This window comes from Lissotriton helveticus, chromosome 4_1 (assembly GCF_964261635.1).
Source record: "Lissotriton helveticus chromosome 4_1, aLisHel1.1, whole genome shotgun sequence".
Taxonomy (NCBI): domain Eukaryota; kingdom Metazoa; phylum Chordata; class Amphibia; order Caudata; family Salamandridae; genus Lissotriton; species Lissotriton helveticus.
Window position 1 is genome coordinate 715,860,347 of NC_136063.1, and position 16,960 is coordinate 715,877,306.

The window sequence follows — 16,960 nt, forward strand, 5'->3', positions numbered from 1 at the left end:
GCCTGGAATATCGAGACCAGAGAGAGAGAGATACCATTCCTCATTCATCCTAACTTCCAGGTACAGAACTGAATAACCCCTCACAGAGAATTCTTTAGTTATTCACTTGGCAAAAACAAACTTAACTTAAACTGTAACTTTCTATTCCCGCCCACGTATTAGACTTAGGTCAGGTACACGGGGTAGGCGTATTTAGAAACACCAGTTGAGTACGTTTAGTCAAATGTATATGTGTATGTAATATATTTTAATCATTTTAAAACATCTTATGGCTTAGAAACCATATCAATGTTTTTACAGTATTATTTTATACTATTGCTTTTAATGTATGCACTTTACTTAACTATAAGTATTGCAATAATATCGATCCATTTCTCTTGTATGAGAAAAGAGACTGATCAATAAATAACACCTTTTTATTGAACACGCCCGTCTCTTCCTTTTCTCTACATTCTGATGAGACTAAGAATGCACGTACTGACTGAGTAAAATAAATTGCCTTTTGTTCACACGACTCTCGAGATTTACTCTTGATTAGGGGAGAGCAAAGTTGTCATGTTCTATGGTTGTCAGAAACTAAATCCCTTCTTGTCTAATCAGGGAAGTTAAGTCCTCCTTGAACATTCGAGAAAGTTTCTAGTGAACTCTGAGCTAAGCTGGCAAACCCAAAACTTTAAGTCTAGTATCGACAGTAGTAGACCTAGTTAACGTCTGGTCTAGGCCTTTACTGCTGTAGGTATTATTCCAATGCGCAGAGCCTATTGGGATGATAGGAGCTACACTACATTATGTATGTCGGCGATTTTGTTGTAGAAGAAAGAGGCTAGGGAATCGCAGAGGTCTTGGGAGGGAGTGATGTCGTTGGTGCCGGCGGTGGGGTTGGTAAATTCTTTGACGATGTTGAATAGTTCCTTGCTGTTGTGGGCATTGTTGTCAAGTCGATCCTTGAAAGTTGATTTCTTGGTGGATCGGATTAGTTGGTGGTGTTTGCGGGTAGCATTTTTGAAGGTGGTCAGGTTGTCAGTAGTGGGGTTTTTTCTCCAGGCTTTCTCGAGGGTGCGGCATAGCTTCTTGGATTTTTTAAGGTCGTCGTTGAACCAGGGGGCTTTTTTGTTACCTTGCTTGATTTGATGGTTTCTCAAGGGTGCTAGTTCGTCTGCGCTGTGGGTGATCCATTGTGTGAGGTTGGTGGCTGCTTGGTTTAGGTCCGATGATTTGGCAGGGGGGTTTTGGTGTAACGATGTGAAGAGCTGGTCGGTGGTAATTTTGTTCCAGTTTCTTCGGGGAATAGGTTGTGGGGGGTTGTGGGTCGTGGTCTTTCTGTAGTTGAAGTGAACGCAGCTGTGGTCCGTCCAGTGGAGAGCTGTGGTGTGATTGAAGGAGATGTACTTGCTGGAGGTGAATATTGGGTCGAGCGTGTGTCCGGCATAGTGGGTGGGGGTATTGACAAGTTGTTTAAGTCCGAGGTTGGCCAGGTTGGCCAGAAGGGTGGTGGTGTTGGAGTCGTTTTTCTTTTCTAGGTGGTAGTTGAGGTCTCCCAGTAGAATGTAGTTCTCGGAGGGGAGGGCGTGTGGGCTGATGAAGTCAGTGATGTCATCGCTGAATTGTGTGCGGGGTCCTGGTGGTCTGTAGATGAGGGTGCCTCTGAGTGTTGTTTTAGGGTCGGTGTGGATCTGGAAGTGAAGGTGTTCGGCGTTTGTGAGGTTGTCGTCGGAACTGGTCGTGATGCGGATGGTGTTCTTGTGGACGATGGCGATGCCTCCTCCAGTTTGCTTGCTGCGGTCCTTTCGGATGATCTTGTAGCCGTCCGGGATGGCTATGGCGATGTCGGGAGCTGATGAGGCGTTCATCCAGGTTTCTGTGAGGAAGGCGACATCCCGCGATGTAGTGTCGAGTAAGTTCCAGAGTTCAATGGCGTGTCTGTGGACCGAGCGGGTGTTGAGCAGGATGCACTTTAGTTGGTTAGTGTCGGAGCTCTGATTGGAGTCTGTGGGTTTGGTGTGGGTCCTGATGCAGTCGAACTTGCAGGAATGGCAGGTGAAGGGTCCATGGGTGTGTCCTGGGGCGGCTAGGTAGCAGTTAGGTGGGCGGCCGGGGTTAAGGGCTTAGAGGGTTGCGGAGTCGTATGTTGTGCGGGCGGAGTGGATGTTGTGGGGGCCAGGGGGTCTGGCGCTGGGCGCGGACCAGGCGCGGACGGGCGTAGACGGGCTTACCTTTGGCACGCCTTCGGCGCGCATGGGGCGCGACCGCTGCGCGTGGACGCTGTGCGTAAATGTATCTGACATAAGTGGATAGTAGAGGGGGAGGGGCGAGGGAGGGTCAGCTGGGAGGCGGGAGCGGGGTGGAGAGGCGGGCTGGAAGTCACAACAACAAGATGGCAGCAAAACGAAAGCAAACAGGACGAGATTGGGGTGGGCAGAGGCGCAGGCACAATCAGGCACAAATTAACTGAGAATACAATGCGAGCCTGCAAAAGCGCTATGATGGCACACAAGCGTTACAATATGCATACAATTTAATCAACTCGATGTGGGCTGTGCAGAATAGCGTTACGCTATAATCAGGCAATGCGGCAATTTTAGGTAATCAAGATGGAGCGCAGTCAGTAATGGAAGCAATATTAAAGCACAATACAATGTTTGCAATGAAGCGCTACGATACCAGCTGGAGCCAGGGAGCGAGGGGAGCGGTGAGCTGTGGGGCCATAAAGCGGGGTCAGACCTTGTCAAGGTAGAAAATAACTTTCTTAGACGCCTGTTGGCTCTTCCCCAAGGCACACCCTTGCTACCTTTGAGATTAGATCTAGGGCTCCCTTCAATCTGGGATGAATTGGCACTAAAACCATTGAGGTTTTGGCACAGGCTCTGGACGACTGGCGAACGTTCCCACTACAGGGAAGATCTTAAGCACGTCTTGAACCTTAACCATCGTGACAGAATTCCTTGGTTGGCTTACATCAAACGGGAATTCTATCGCTTGGGACTGCCTGAGTTGTGGGAGGTTCCTGAAAGAGGTTGTCTTGGGGTGGCACGTAAAAGGCTTGTTAAGATCTTTAAGGACAAAAGCATAGTCTCGCTTGTGTGTGCATCTAAAGTCGGCACCCTAACTGAACAATTTCTGGACACCAAAAATTCTTTTCACTTTGAAGGTTTTATGGACATTATATTTCCCATTTGTGCAAGGAAACTGTTCATCCAATGGAGGTTTGGCACCCTGCCCCTCAAAAACTTTTACTAGCAAATGGACAGTGTTGGATGACCAAATCTGTCCTGGGTGCAGCAAGAATGAGGAGAAGGAACTACACGTGCTGTTTTTTTGCCCTGCCTACGCTAGACCGAGGAAATATTGGCTAGTGCCGCTGTGTAGGAATTTGGGCATTAGACAGACCCTCCAGTTTATCGCGATTTCGCGATTCACGAAAAAATCGCGAAATCGGCAGATTACCGCGATGGCCGCGATTATAAGCATATTGGCCGCGATATTTACAAAAAAGTGAAGACAGCAAAACAAACAATGCAACAATGCCTTTTATTGGCTGTGCGCCGCCCCCTCCTCCCCCCACTTGCGTGTGTCATCAGCTTCCCGGGACACACACAGACACCGAGTACTTCACAGGTCAAAAGACCTTTCACTTGTTAATGAGGCTTTGTTTTTCACACCCCCGCCTGTTATCCTCGGCTCTGGCAGATGTCAGGGGCTTGCGGTGGTTTTGGGGTCAGTGTGTGTCATGATTGCACGAGAAGCCAACCCCCTGTGTCCTCCCATTAGCGGGGCTGTCTAGACTCGCAGCGGGGCTTCTAAGCCCTGGCACGGCCCTCCCTTAAACAAATGCAATATGAATTGAATGGCGGCGGTATTTAATTTCTTAATGCGCTCTCGCCACCGCATGAAGGAAAGGCAGGAATTATCGCCTCAATATGCACTGGAGCCCCAAAGTGCCACTGGTGCCAGAGAGGGGTCGGGGCAGAGAGCAGGGAGGAATAGAAGCAGAAACCTAGGGCAGCGTGCAGGTAAATGTGACAGAAAGTGCAGGAGGCAGAGAGCACATGAAAGGACAGTGCACAGTGAACTCCAAGAGTATAAAGGGCAGAGACAGAGTGCTGCGGGCAGAGAGGAGAGGTGGAAGAGACCCCAAGGGTACAACAGGCATGGAGTGCAGGGGGAGGGCAGACAGGACAGGGACAGTGAGCAGAGGCAGCGAGCACGTGAGGGACAGTGCACAATGAACCCTGACTGAGGTTATAAAGGGTAGAGGTAGAGAGCTGCGGGCAGAGAGGAGAGGTGGAAGAGACCCAATGGTAGAACAGGAACGGAGGACAGGGGGAGGGCAGACAGGACAGGGACAGTGATTAGAGGTAGGGAGCATTTGCAGGGACAGTGCACAGTGAACCCTGAGGTTATAAAGGCAGAGAGGAGAGGTGGAAGAGACCCCAACAGTAGAACAGGCACGGAGGACAGGGAGTGGGCAGACAGGTCAGGCACAGTGAGCAGAGAGAGAAGATGCAAAAGAGTCCGAGGGCAGAATAAACAAGGAGAACAGGGAAGAGCGGGCAGTGAGCATAGGGCAGAGACTGAAGGAGACAGATGGCGTAAGGGTGAATGTGACAGTAGGAAAGTAGCAGAGGGCTTTCAAAGGATAAAGGGCAGGTAGCACAAGGCCAGTGAGTACGAGAGTACTGTGTGAAGTCAGGATAGGGCAGAGAGCACAGAAAAGTGAGAGGTAGAAGTGAACGAAGGGTGGAGAGGGAGAGCACAAATTACAGAAGACTGGGTAGACAGGGCGGAAGCAGTATCGGAGCACAGGATGGATAGAGACGAGTGGGGGCAGAGGTGACAACAGTAGGGGGCACAATAATTGGGGCAGAGAGCACCTCACCCGCTCCTGCACCGGGGTATCTACAGCGCCTCACTGCTCACCAGCTCCTGCCTCCTGGGCTTCGCGGTGTTTGAGGGCTGAAGGGGAAACCCAAGGCGGGCAGAGCCGGAGAGGGAGGAGATTAGGTCTACATGTGCCTGAGTTCTCCTTTTAGTGGTAGGAGCCCTCCAAGAAATACGGCAGATTGAGGTGAAAATCTAAAGTGTGGATTTTGGCAAGAAGCACTTAGTTATTTGAGACACGAAGTACTACATTTTTCAGACACTCACTCCCAGCCACAGATCTTGGTTGAATCCATCATGTTCTTTAGCCCACAGCCCTCCCTAGGAACAGGACTCATTTCCGCATCATTTGTACTCTGCGACTGCCCCTCGAATCCCAGGCAGGAGCCATGACTTCAGAGGCAGGAGAGCTTTGGGGGCAGAAACCAGACATGCGGGGGGTCAGGTGTGGGTGAGTGCCTGTCACTCAATCCCTGCATTGCATCCGCGCTGGGGTGGCCCTGATGGAGACAGGGATGTTCTCCCCGATTATGGGTAAACCAATGGAGGAGGCCTGTTGTCTTGTTTTGTCTTTATTTCACTTCTTAGGAGGGCACAGGTCCTAAAAAACAGAAGTGGGGGGGGGTCTAACCAAGTTAGGCAGCATAGCGGTGATATCACATTGAGTTACATCATTGAGCGCGACATGGCACGTCGCATTACAGGAAGTGGCATCAAGACCCACGACCTCACAGGAATTGACATCACAAAATGTGACACAACATTTTAGACCTCACACTTCTGTTTAGCCCTACTGGCAGATGAAAAATTGCAATTCCAAGGGATAACAGCCATCACCTGTGGGCTGCTTCCTCTATTCCATATTCCAGATTGCCTAATCAAAGTGGAATACTCTGCTAAAACAGTTTCCATTGATTTAAGGCTGAAAATGAATGCTTATGAGTAAAATAAAGTGCCACTAAAATGCCGCTAAATTTCCATATTTGTGCCGCTAAATTTCCATATTTGTGCCGCTAAATTTGCGAATCCATGCCGCTATATCCTGGGGGGTCTGATTAGAAACTATTTACACTCATACAGAATCTTGAAGACAAGTACCCTGCACTATATAGTTTTTGCAGCTGCCAAGTACCTAATGGCTATGTGGCAGATAAGTTGAAAAATATTAAAAGGTTGATCTTCTGCTAAATGTGTAATGAAATAGAGTTAATTGCCTCCTCATGTCCTAGACCCTACAAGAAATTGATTTAGCTGTGTGATGAACCTTGCCTTCTTTTTATTGCATGTTTTATGTGTTTTAAATGTTTTCTAATGAATCTTTTATGGGCTCAAATGGCCGAAATAAAGAATTTTTGGATTGGTATACAGTCTCATTACATAAGCATGCTTGTCGGCACTTTCATACATGCCTGGTGAAGAGGGATGAAACAGCACAAAATAATTAAAAATATTACCTCAATCATGACATAATCAGTGGAAGGGCAAAAATCAAGTAAAAGCAATGAGTACTTGGTCCACGCTCCAGCTGAAAGAAGAGACAGTGAAGCTTGCAAATTCTGGCCAATTAGAACACAGCAAAGAAAAGTGACAATGAAGCCAACGAATGGTCAGCAATGGACCGGCTGCAAAGCCCATTGTTGTTTACAATGCCTTTCGTAATGTGAGCGCATGCAAGGCATGCTATAGCAGGCGAGACTTAAAAAAGCCCAAGGACACGAGCCTAGGCCCAGTAATACACCCGCACTCTCTATGCCGGGGTATTCCTTTAGCTCGCAATCAATGAATTAGGACTGTCTGGTTATGCAACATATTTCTCGTTGCTTACCTGTTTTATGTGCATGTTCATATTAGTGGGATTTTGACACCATACATGTGTTTCTCTGTCGCTATCAGTTCATGCATTGAGACTTTTAATGCAGTCTGTGACAAACAAGAAATAAATGCGATCAAGAAATAAATCGGATCCTGTATGTGCTCAATGCAGTTCTTAAACATTGGTTGCTACTGCCATCTAGTGTCAAAATGATACAATTCACACAACTCACAGAAGACAAGCGTACACTTGTTTATTATTGGTTTACTGCAGCGCTACAGTTACTAACCCCAGGAGCAGTAGCAATATAGTCACGGAGCGTTCCCAGGCAGCTACAATAGTAAATTCGAGGACCTCTGAGGATAAAACAAATATTTTTAAAGCATTCAAGTTCATTGAACATGTTTGAAAGAACTATAACGGTGCCCAGTACGTTTCCCGAGGTAACGCTACTATGAATCTTGTTAAATAACATTTTTATAGAAAGCTTAGAACGTGAAGAAAAAACAGTAATAATGTACATGGCATTACTCCATGTAAATACGGCTAGATAAAATAAACACACATCACAACAGGGGGCGTATTTTTTAAAATAACGATGTACCTCCCTGCTTTTTCTCAGGGAAGTACATCGCGCAGCCCCTCCCTCTTCAACGCATACATGATCTCTCTGGCCAGCATGATCTCATATGTCACATCAACATCCTCTCCTACACTGATCACATGCAACTCATACTGTCCCTCTCGTACAAGTCCCCTAACACAAGAATTCGCCCTGCATGACCAGAATAGCTTACTGGTTGAACGCTAGTTGTTTCAAGCTCAACACCGTCTAGACAGAAGTAGTGGTCTTCACCAAGAATACCTCACCATGGGACTCCAACTGGTGGTCGGCCAAACACAGGCCCGCACCCAGAACCCACATGAGGAATCCCGGAATAATCATTGTCGCTAAACTGGTTGTGAAAGCTCAAGTCTACGTCATCACTTCATCCTACTTCCACACACTTAATAGGCTGAGAAAGATCTTTAAATGGCTCCCAAACAACACTAGAAAAACTCTCGCTCATATACTCATTACCAGCAAGTTAAGTATAAGAACACCCTCTACCGCGGGATCTTTAAATAATGAACTCGAAGAATACAAACCATTTAGAACTCGGGGGCCAGACTCATCCTCAAACCTCCCACATAAAACTCCCATTAACTGCAGTGTAGTAAACTCCATTGGCTCCTGATAGACAAGTGAGCTCTTTTTGAACTCCTCACACACACATTCAAGGCACTACACAACGCAGACCCCACCTACCCGACCCAGACATCTCCACGTCACAAGGCTCCTACTCGTACACAATCCACACATACAAAAACCAGATCAGAACAACTGGCGTTCTTTTACATTGCTCCCATAGCTTGGAATTCCACTACATATCAGAGGCTCCTCCTTTTTTCTTGAAGTATGCAAGAAGATGAAGACCTGACTTTTCAATTAACCAACCTACCGTAGGCAGTGCTAGGCACATACACCTGCTCAGCACCCTTTTGAGGGATAGTGCGAGGTACTAATACACATAATGTAACTTCATTAGCGTCTTTTCCACCTACAAAATAGTATCACCATACTTCATCTCATTGTATTCTAGATCTTTTTTATTTAAGGCATACCCTGTCCCCAGACCTTCCGTTATGTACAAGGGCACCCCACTTCTGATAAAACCACTCTTTAAAAATGTCATAGTTACCTAGGTGCATCTATCAATGGTGCAGCAGTTGCAGTCGAGTGAGGAGCCCACCATATTCCAATTATAGTAGTCTTTTCACTTCCATAGAGGGATGGTCTTTGGAGAGGTACATACACTGCATGCATCAGGGCCCATGGCATCCTTGCTATGTTACTGCATAGTTGTATCCATATTCCTCAGCAGGAACTCTAGCCGAAAAGGCCTTCTCTGGACATTTCCATGGAATACCAGTGTGTGTTACCACCAATACCAAAGCCAAAAATAATTTAGCATGTCAAGGACGTGAAACACCTCTTTTCAAAATGTCCACACCAACATGGCAATACTGTATGGCTACTACAGGGTCAGCGGCAACACTTCGGTTAGGACAGAGGAGCTTCGTCCCACTGCTCTCTGAGCAGTGCAAAAAGGAAAAATAAAATTATAATAACTCTATGTTTTTATCATTTTATTTTTCAGTAGAGCCAGTCTGGGGCGGGCTGGGGTGTCAGACAGAGCAGGGAGGAAGAGTGATGAGCACTATAAGTGCGCATGTCGGCTTGGTGAGCCATCTCAGGACGGCCAAACAGACATGCACATTCAGCATTTCTCCACCCGGCTGTGTTGCACAGTAAAGGTAAATGTAAATGTTTTTGTACTTGTATAGCGCACAGCTACCCGCAGTGGGTTTCTTGGCGCTTGTACGAATACCGCAAGGGAACCCTTCCTGGCTTTCCCTGTGAAGTGTCCACTCCTGGGCACCCCCATGGTGCAGACCAGGCATCCCTCGCAAGGGAACCCTTCCTGGCTTTCCCTGTGAAGTGTCCACTCCTGGGCACCCCCATGGTGCAGACCAGGCATCCCTCGCGTTGTGGGGGCCGTTGTGGAGACTAAGCAAGCTATTGCCCAGAGTTGCAGCGCGGGACCCATGATCAGAATAGGCACTGAGGCGAGAATATCCGGTCAGGGGAATTAATGAGCCCGAGACCCGCCGAGACGGGAATCGAACCCTGGTCCCTGGCCAGAGCTCTGCATCGAGGTCTGCCTGCTCTAACCATTGAGCCACACTTCTCCACAGTCAGGTGGAGAACTGTCCCAGGCTCCCGGGCACTGTCTGAGCAGCAAACCGAGGACAGAGGAGAGTCGCAGCCAGCAGGTAAGTCATAGTTTCTTTATTTTCTCCATTACACCCACCCACCAGCCACCACCCCCACCCCTAACCCCTAACCCCTAACCCACCACTTCTGTTCCCTAGCAGCCACCACTGTACAGTAATAATTCTGTGTGGCATATACATCAAATTGGAACGTCGATTATTCCCACTTTACAGAATTTGTCTCTCAAATAGTGATGATGGTGGAGATATGTAAACTTTGCTGTCTCCAGCACAGCGGACTGTTTTACTTCCTCGTTTTCAGCACAATCTCGCTCCAAGTCTTCCCTGATTTAGACACACTTGTCTGTAATCTCTCTTTCACTTTCATAGTGGCTTCCGCCACGGTTCCTGATGATACAGTACAAGGGGGAGAGGGTTTTGAAGCCGCGGCAGATGAATTTTAAAACTGGTAGCTCCTAAACATCCTTTCCAAAAAACAAAGGGCGGTCACAGCCAAATGGTGCACTTTACAGCAGATTTTTTCCGAAAGAATTGTCTAAAAAGCCCCAAATTTTGCAGGCAGTTCTGAACGGGAATACAATAAATATTAACTTTTTTATTAATGCAAAACAAGAACAACCCTCCGCAAAACATTTTAAATCACTTGAAGTACCAGTGCATCTTACAGTAAAAATGTATCAAAGGAGGTAATAACTCGGCCAGTTGATCAACATTTTATTCCAGAATCACAAGCAAGACCACCAGCGCCCTCACCAACCAGACCGCCAGCACCCACACAAACCAGTCCGCCAGCACCCTCACCAACCAGACTGCTTGCACGGTCACCAACCAGACCGCTAGCACCCTAACCAACAGACTCCAGCACCCTGACAAACCAGACCACCAGCACCCACACAAACCAGTCCGCCAGCACCCTCACCAACCAGACTGCTTGCACGGTCACCAACCAGACCGCTAGCACCCTAACCAACCAGACTCCAGCACCCTGACAAACCAGACCACCAGCACCCACACAAACCAGTCCGCCAGCACCCTCACCAACCAGACTGCTTGCACCATCACCAAACAGACCGCTAGCACCCTAACCAACCAGACCTCCAGCACCCTCACCAACCAGACTGCCAGCACCCTCACCAACCAGACCGCCAGCACCCTCACCAACCAGACCGCCAGCACCCTCACCAACCAGACTGCTTGCACCGTCACCAACCAGTCCACTAGCACCCTAACCAACCAGACTGCAGCACCCTGACAAACCAGACCACTAGCACCTACACAAACCAGTCCGCCAGCACCCTCACCAACCAGACTGCTTGCACCGTCACCAACCAGTCCACTAGCACCCTAACCAACCAGACTGCAGCACCCTGACAAACCAGACCACTAGCACCTACACAAACCAGTCCGCCAGCACCCTCACCAACCAGACTGCTTGCACCGTCACCAACCAGACCGCTAGCACCCTAACCAACCAGACCTTCAGCACACTGACAAACCAGACCACCAGCACCCTCACCAACCAGACTGCTTGCACCGTCACCAACCAGACCGCTAGCACCCTAACCAACCAGACCTTCAGCACACTGACAAACCAGACCACCAGCACCCACACAAACCAGTTCGCCAGCACCCTCACCAACCAGCACTACTGCACCCTCACCAACAAGACCGTGACCACCCTTGCTAACCAGATTGCCAGCACTCTCACCAAGCAGACCACCACCACCCTCACCAAGCAGACCCCTAACCAAGCAGACCACCAGCAGCCTCACCAACCAGACCACCTCACCAACCACACCACTAGCACCCTCACCAACCAGACTGCTAGCACCATCACCAACGAGACCACCATCATCTTCAAGAAGCAGACCTCCAGCACCTCAACCTACCATGAACACTGACGAGTCAACGAACACCACCTCCTTGAACACACTGCATCAAGTGTTCCGACAAACCAGAGTGATGTAGTAATTCCAATATGTTCCTGAAAAAAGCTTAGTAAATTAAAGGTATCCTTTTGAATATGCCGGACAAGGATTCTATCGCGGAGCCTCATTTAACGTTTGGTTGGCCTGAGCTAAACGCTTGGGCTATGATGATGCTATATGTCTGGTTCTGCACACAAACAATTTTCTGTTGCTTGTTATAAGACTCCGTTCTGACACAAATTGGATTTCTGATAAAACACATTGTGTTCATTCAGAATTAATGAAGATATTCCTTTTCTGATGATAGCCAAATGCGAAACCCTCTTTTTTTGTCTTTTCTGGCCACATTACACCAGCCACATAACAAGCACTTCTTTTTCTCGTAGAATTGAATGAGGGAATGAGGGGACACCAGAAAGTCTAACGCAGTACCAGCTTCCTAAGGTTCTCTGTTGCTGATGTATTTACCCATGTGATAGGTCCTGCTTTGTTATAATCATACACATGGAACAGAGTACTCTTTATGTGTTGGAATTACAAGTAACGCTCCCTTACAAAAGATATAAAAGACACGATTCATGGTTGATGATGTTCAGTAGAGACAGGTGGCTCCATATGAGGGCCAGGGTCAACCTCATCTTAACTCCTGCAGAACCTGTTGTCATGTGAATTGATGCAGCATAAAAGGAATACCTAATTGTAAAGTTTTCTGGCAGTTTTGTTGTGTTATCCAATGCAGATGCTAAGTGTTGGGCGGTCATGATGTTGTGTTTAGCTTGCCAGCAGCCCAACATCAAGTTAGGCATGATTATGCTCTAGGGACCCTGTTGTCACAATCAGGTGATTGGCTGTCATCAAAGGCATAAGGCGGAAGATCTGAGTAGTCAGTAGTTAGAGTTGGGGACCACAGTGAATTATAGGTTCTCATCTCCACATATACGAATGATATGACAGACGCCTCATGATAAGGTGCCCAGGCAGGGATATACAAAGTGAACAAATAATACCAAAACAACTGAATAATTAGAGTTGGTCTGTTGTGTAGTTATGATAGAGCCGGCACCTACCTGTCAAAAACCAGTTGAAAACGGTGTCAGATTAGAGTCGGGGGTCTGCTTTACCTTGGTCGACAGTATAGTGTATCAACGACATAGAAATGAAGAGATACTTAATAGAGTCGGGGCTGCAATAAAAGTGTTGGATGGTCTCTCGTAAATATTAAAACCAATATAGCCATGTCATAGATGCTGACACACAAAGTGGTTAGGAACCACAGTGGTCAAAATAACCAGCTTTGATGGTACCGGCATGCTATTGTAATACATGCTCTGCGCCAATACACCTGCCCTTTGCCCTCTGGTCTCAGTTTGTCCTGTGGGAGCTAGATGAGGTGGGCATATTTTAATTAGACTATGTAAACGTTACTCAGTTGGCATCTCTGCACTAAGCACTAGCAGATGTGGTGATACCATTACGCTTGTGTAATTTTGACCACTTCACCATGGTAATGATTTTCAGCATGCAGACATGATGACGTCATTATGTTTCTGTCATTTGAACAACTAGGCAACAACAATGAAGTTCAGCGTGGTATATATACTGTGCGTTGCTCGAAATAGGCCTCATCATCTAAATGTGGTTGTACTCATCTTCTCATTACTGACTCATTGGAGGTGAACTTGTGTCCAACAAAGTACTACAACTAAAGAAGAAGTGATAGAAGGTTTACAAGCATCATGATCGCATTAGGAAAAAATATATACCCTCCTTTTGGGAACTGAATGATCTATTGTAATTCTCAGTTTGTATTTGTTCTGTAGTTTAAAATAACCCATACCAATCACTAGTCACAAATTATTAGCCTATAACAGATAAGGAAGTTATGATCATTGTTGTGTGGCTCATGTGGTTAGTAAGTAAAACTCCTAATAAGAAATCCCAGTGTAAACAGTGGTAGCAATCTAGTTTAGGCTGTCTTCCTTATCACTGTGCAAGATTGAACTATTTTATTTCATCCATAAGACCTGTTTTAACACTGCCCAATCGATAAATCCATTTTGTTCTCTCTGTAATAGTAACTTCTTGAGGTTTCTTCACCTTTCTGATGGTAACACCCGTGTATCTCAGGTGGTATGGGCAATGTAAAAAGTAAAAAAGGTGAGCACTGTTACAGTCTGTGAATTTCCACTTAATTCCTCAAAACACTCAAAACACTCGAAGAGCTCTGCATGAAACTGTTGAGCACCAACCAGGTGCTAACGGAGAATAAAACCCAATGACGGGAAATGGCCTCTACAACGAAGCCGTTTCCACGAAAACCTTTACCACGCATGCATTACAACGCATGCGTGGTAACAACGAGAGGATTTACCACGCATATCTTTACTACGAAATACGTAGTAAAGGTATGTGTGGTAAATGAAAAAAGGGAGGGTTTGGGGGGTCTCCCCCCAAAAACGAAAAAATCAAGGGATAAAAAAAGGGGGGTTGGGGGGGCTTCCCCCCCAAAAATAAATAAATACCTGAAGTGACGAACATCAAGCGATCAGCGTCGTAAAAGAGGAAACAGAATTAAACTTCCGCTTCCTCTTTAGGACGTACGGCCGACGTAACCAAGAAGAAAGACGTAACAAAGAAGATGGACAGGAGACGAGTTGAAAAGGTAAGGGAAAATGATTTTTTTTTTAAATAAGGGTTAATGGCAGGGATAATGAAAAGGAGTAGAGGCTGGGGACGTGAAAGAGGACAGGTGTAACCTTTAACAAGAATATGCCCTCACCATGCATAAATTAACAACGAAAAACGTTGTTAATCTATGCGTGGTAAAGGAATATTAGTGGTAAAGGTTATGCGTAGAAAACGAATTCCGTTGTAACGCATGCGTGGTAAAGGCATGCGTTGCAACGGAATTCGTTGTAACGTCATATATTCCCAATGACGAAACATGCCACCTAGTGTGGGTGATGGGGTTGGATCTTTTTTGAGAGATCTCTTTTACTTTATATTGCGTCCTAGCAACCAAACAGTGACATAAACAACATCGCTAGGAACACTGGGCCACTTGTATCAAATTTGGAAATAGCGATTACCTAACTGAGATTTTCTGCAAATCGCAATTAGGTAACCTCTATTTCTAATGTATGAAACTCCATGAGTTTCATATAGCAATTCATAGGGAGTCGCAAATCGACCTACCTCATTAATATTAAGGAGGTAGGTCGCTATTTGCGACCCCCTAGGAATCGCTACAATCTTGGGAATGGTGGCCTGCTAGGGTCAGCAGACCACCATGCCCATGATTGCTTTTTAATAAAGCATTCATACTTTTAAAATGCAGCTAATTTTCCTTAAAGGAAAACTGGTTGCGTTTAAAAGAAAATATTGAAAAGTTTCCTTTTAATTTTTTAAGAGCAGGCAGTTGTCCGTGGAACCACAACCTTCTCTTAAAAAACGTTTTCACCACCATTCCTAAAGGGGAAAGGGGGTCCCTTGGGTACCCCTTCCCATTTGCGAATGGGTTACCACCAACTTTAAGTTAGTGGTAAAATGCAAATGTTTTGCGACAGCATTCACGGTCACAAAACATTCATACATACCGCTGCGATTCGGTATTTGGAAGGGACGCCCTAAACAGGCCCCTTCCAAATACCGAATCGCAAAATAGCATTTCATACATAGGAAAAGCCTTTTTTGCATTTGCAAACGGGCCGATTCTGCTAATCTTCATGTTTGCGAGCACAAAATAGGTTCATACATGTGGCCCTATATTTGTTAAACCTGGAGGGACAGAGACATTGCTAAAACTTTTGAGCTTCATTTCCTTACTTAGGGATGAAATTATAGCATCAAACACACAAGATACAAAGGGGCAGATGTATCAAAATACCTATTTGCGATTCTCAAATAGTGATTTTTGGAGAATCGCTATTTGAGAATTGCAAAATGGTATGTATTTAAAAAATTTGCTATTTTTTAGCGATTTCTTAAAATTCCTTAATTGCGATTAGCAAACTGCTAATCGCAATTAGGGAATAATTTCCCATTCATTTCTATGGGCCGGGAGGCCCATAGGAAGGAATGGGAAGTTATTCTCAATTTGCGATTTGCAATTTGCTAATCACAAATTGAGAATTATTTCAAGGGTGCAAGGGTGTCTTAAGGACACCCTGCTGCACCCCTGAAATTTACATGTGTGCGCATATGGCGCACATACATGCCCTAAGGGCATGTGTGAGCGCCATATGGCACCTTTACAAATGCCAAAAAGTGCATTTGTAAAAGAATTCGCAAATTACCACCAACTACAAGTTGGTGGTAATTTGTGATTTCTTAGTGTAAATTCGCAAAACTTAATTGCTTCTTACATAGCATTTAAGGAATCGCAATTTGCGATTCCTTAAATGCTTACGCAATATTAAGGAATCGCAAAATGTGCGATTCCTTAATATTGCGATGAGTTTTAGTTGATACATTCCATTTTCCGATTTTTTTGACGCAAACGCTGCTTTTTACCGATTTGCAGCGCTTGCGACAAAAAAATCGTTCGATACATCTGCCCCAAAGTGATTGGTATGAAAAGCCTACAAAAAACTTGATAGAATTCTTGATGAATTTGCATCAACCAGGGGCCCGAGAAGAATCTATGTCTTTTCTGCTTGTCGATCAATTCACTGTAGTAACGCTTCATACAAACTTGTTTCTTTCACAGGCGCATTGTATTGGGAAAAGTCAGATGTAGGTGACAGCATCATCTTCTTGGTCCCATTCACGCCACATGTGTTATGGCACCGCCCTTTCATATGGCAGCCTTCCTTCACTACCTGTTGCCTCAGAGATTTATAGTTTTGCAGACTCAATCTCTCTCCAGCTCCTCTGATAGCCAAATCTCTGGCTAGTGCTCTCTTCTGGAATCGAGGCTCAGAGGTGACTGTTAAAATCATAGACAGGTAATAAACCTTGCCACAGTATTCCAAAAACAAGCATTTGCAATGCAATAGGTCTCGCATTTACGAGAGTTTGAGCTATTGGCATTGCAAATTACAATGCCATTTAGTTATGTGCTGTTTTTAAACAGCTAAATAAACTCTATTGTCATTTACAATGCCAACAGCTTAAACTCTGCAAATGCGAGACCTATTGCATTGCAAATGCTTGTTATTTCAGTATGCAGAAATCTCTGACCAGATGCAAACAGACCTCCTAACTTTTCTTTTTTGGTCCATGACTAAAATTTGTTTCCTTGTGAAAAAACCTCTTCCTGAAAATCTCACCATGTTTGGGGTGCTCTCTCCCATTCCCACCCCGGATGTAGGTTTACTTTTGCCCTTGACACGGACAAACCTGTGATTTTATTCAAATGGGTGTTCACCTAGTATTTCTCACCCATGGACACCCACACCCTGCCCTGGGAGCAATGTACTTTCAGGGAACAATAATTAATGACAATAATGGTGTACGACATCAGGATCCTGATGGACAAGGGAGAAACAGCCGCCCTCATCCT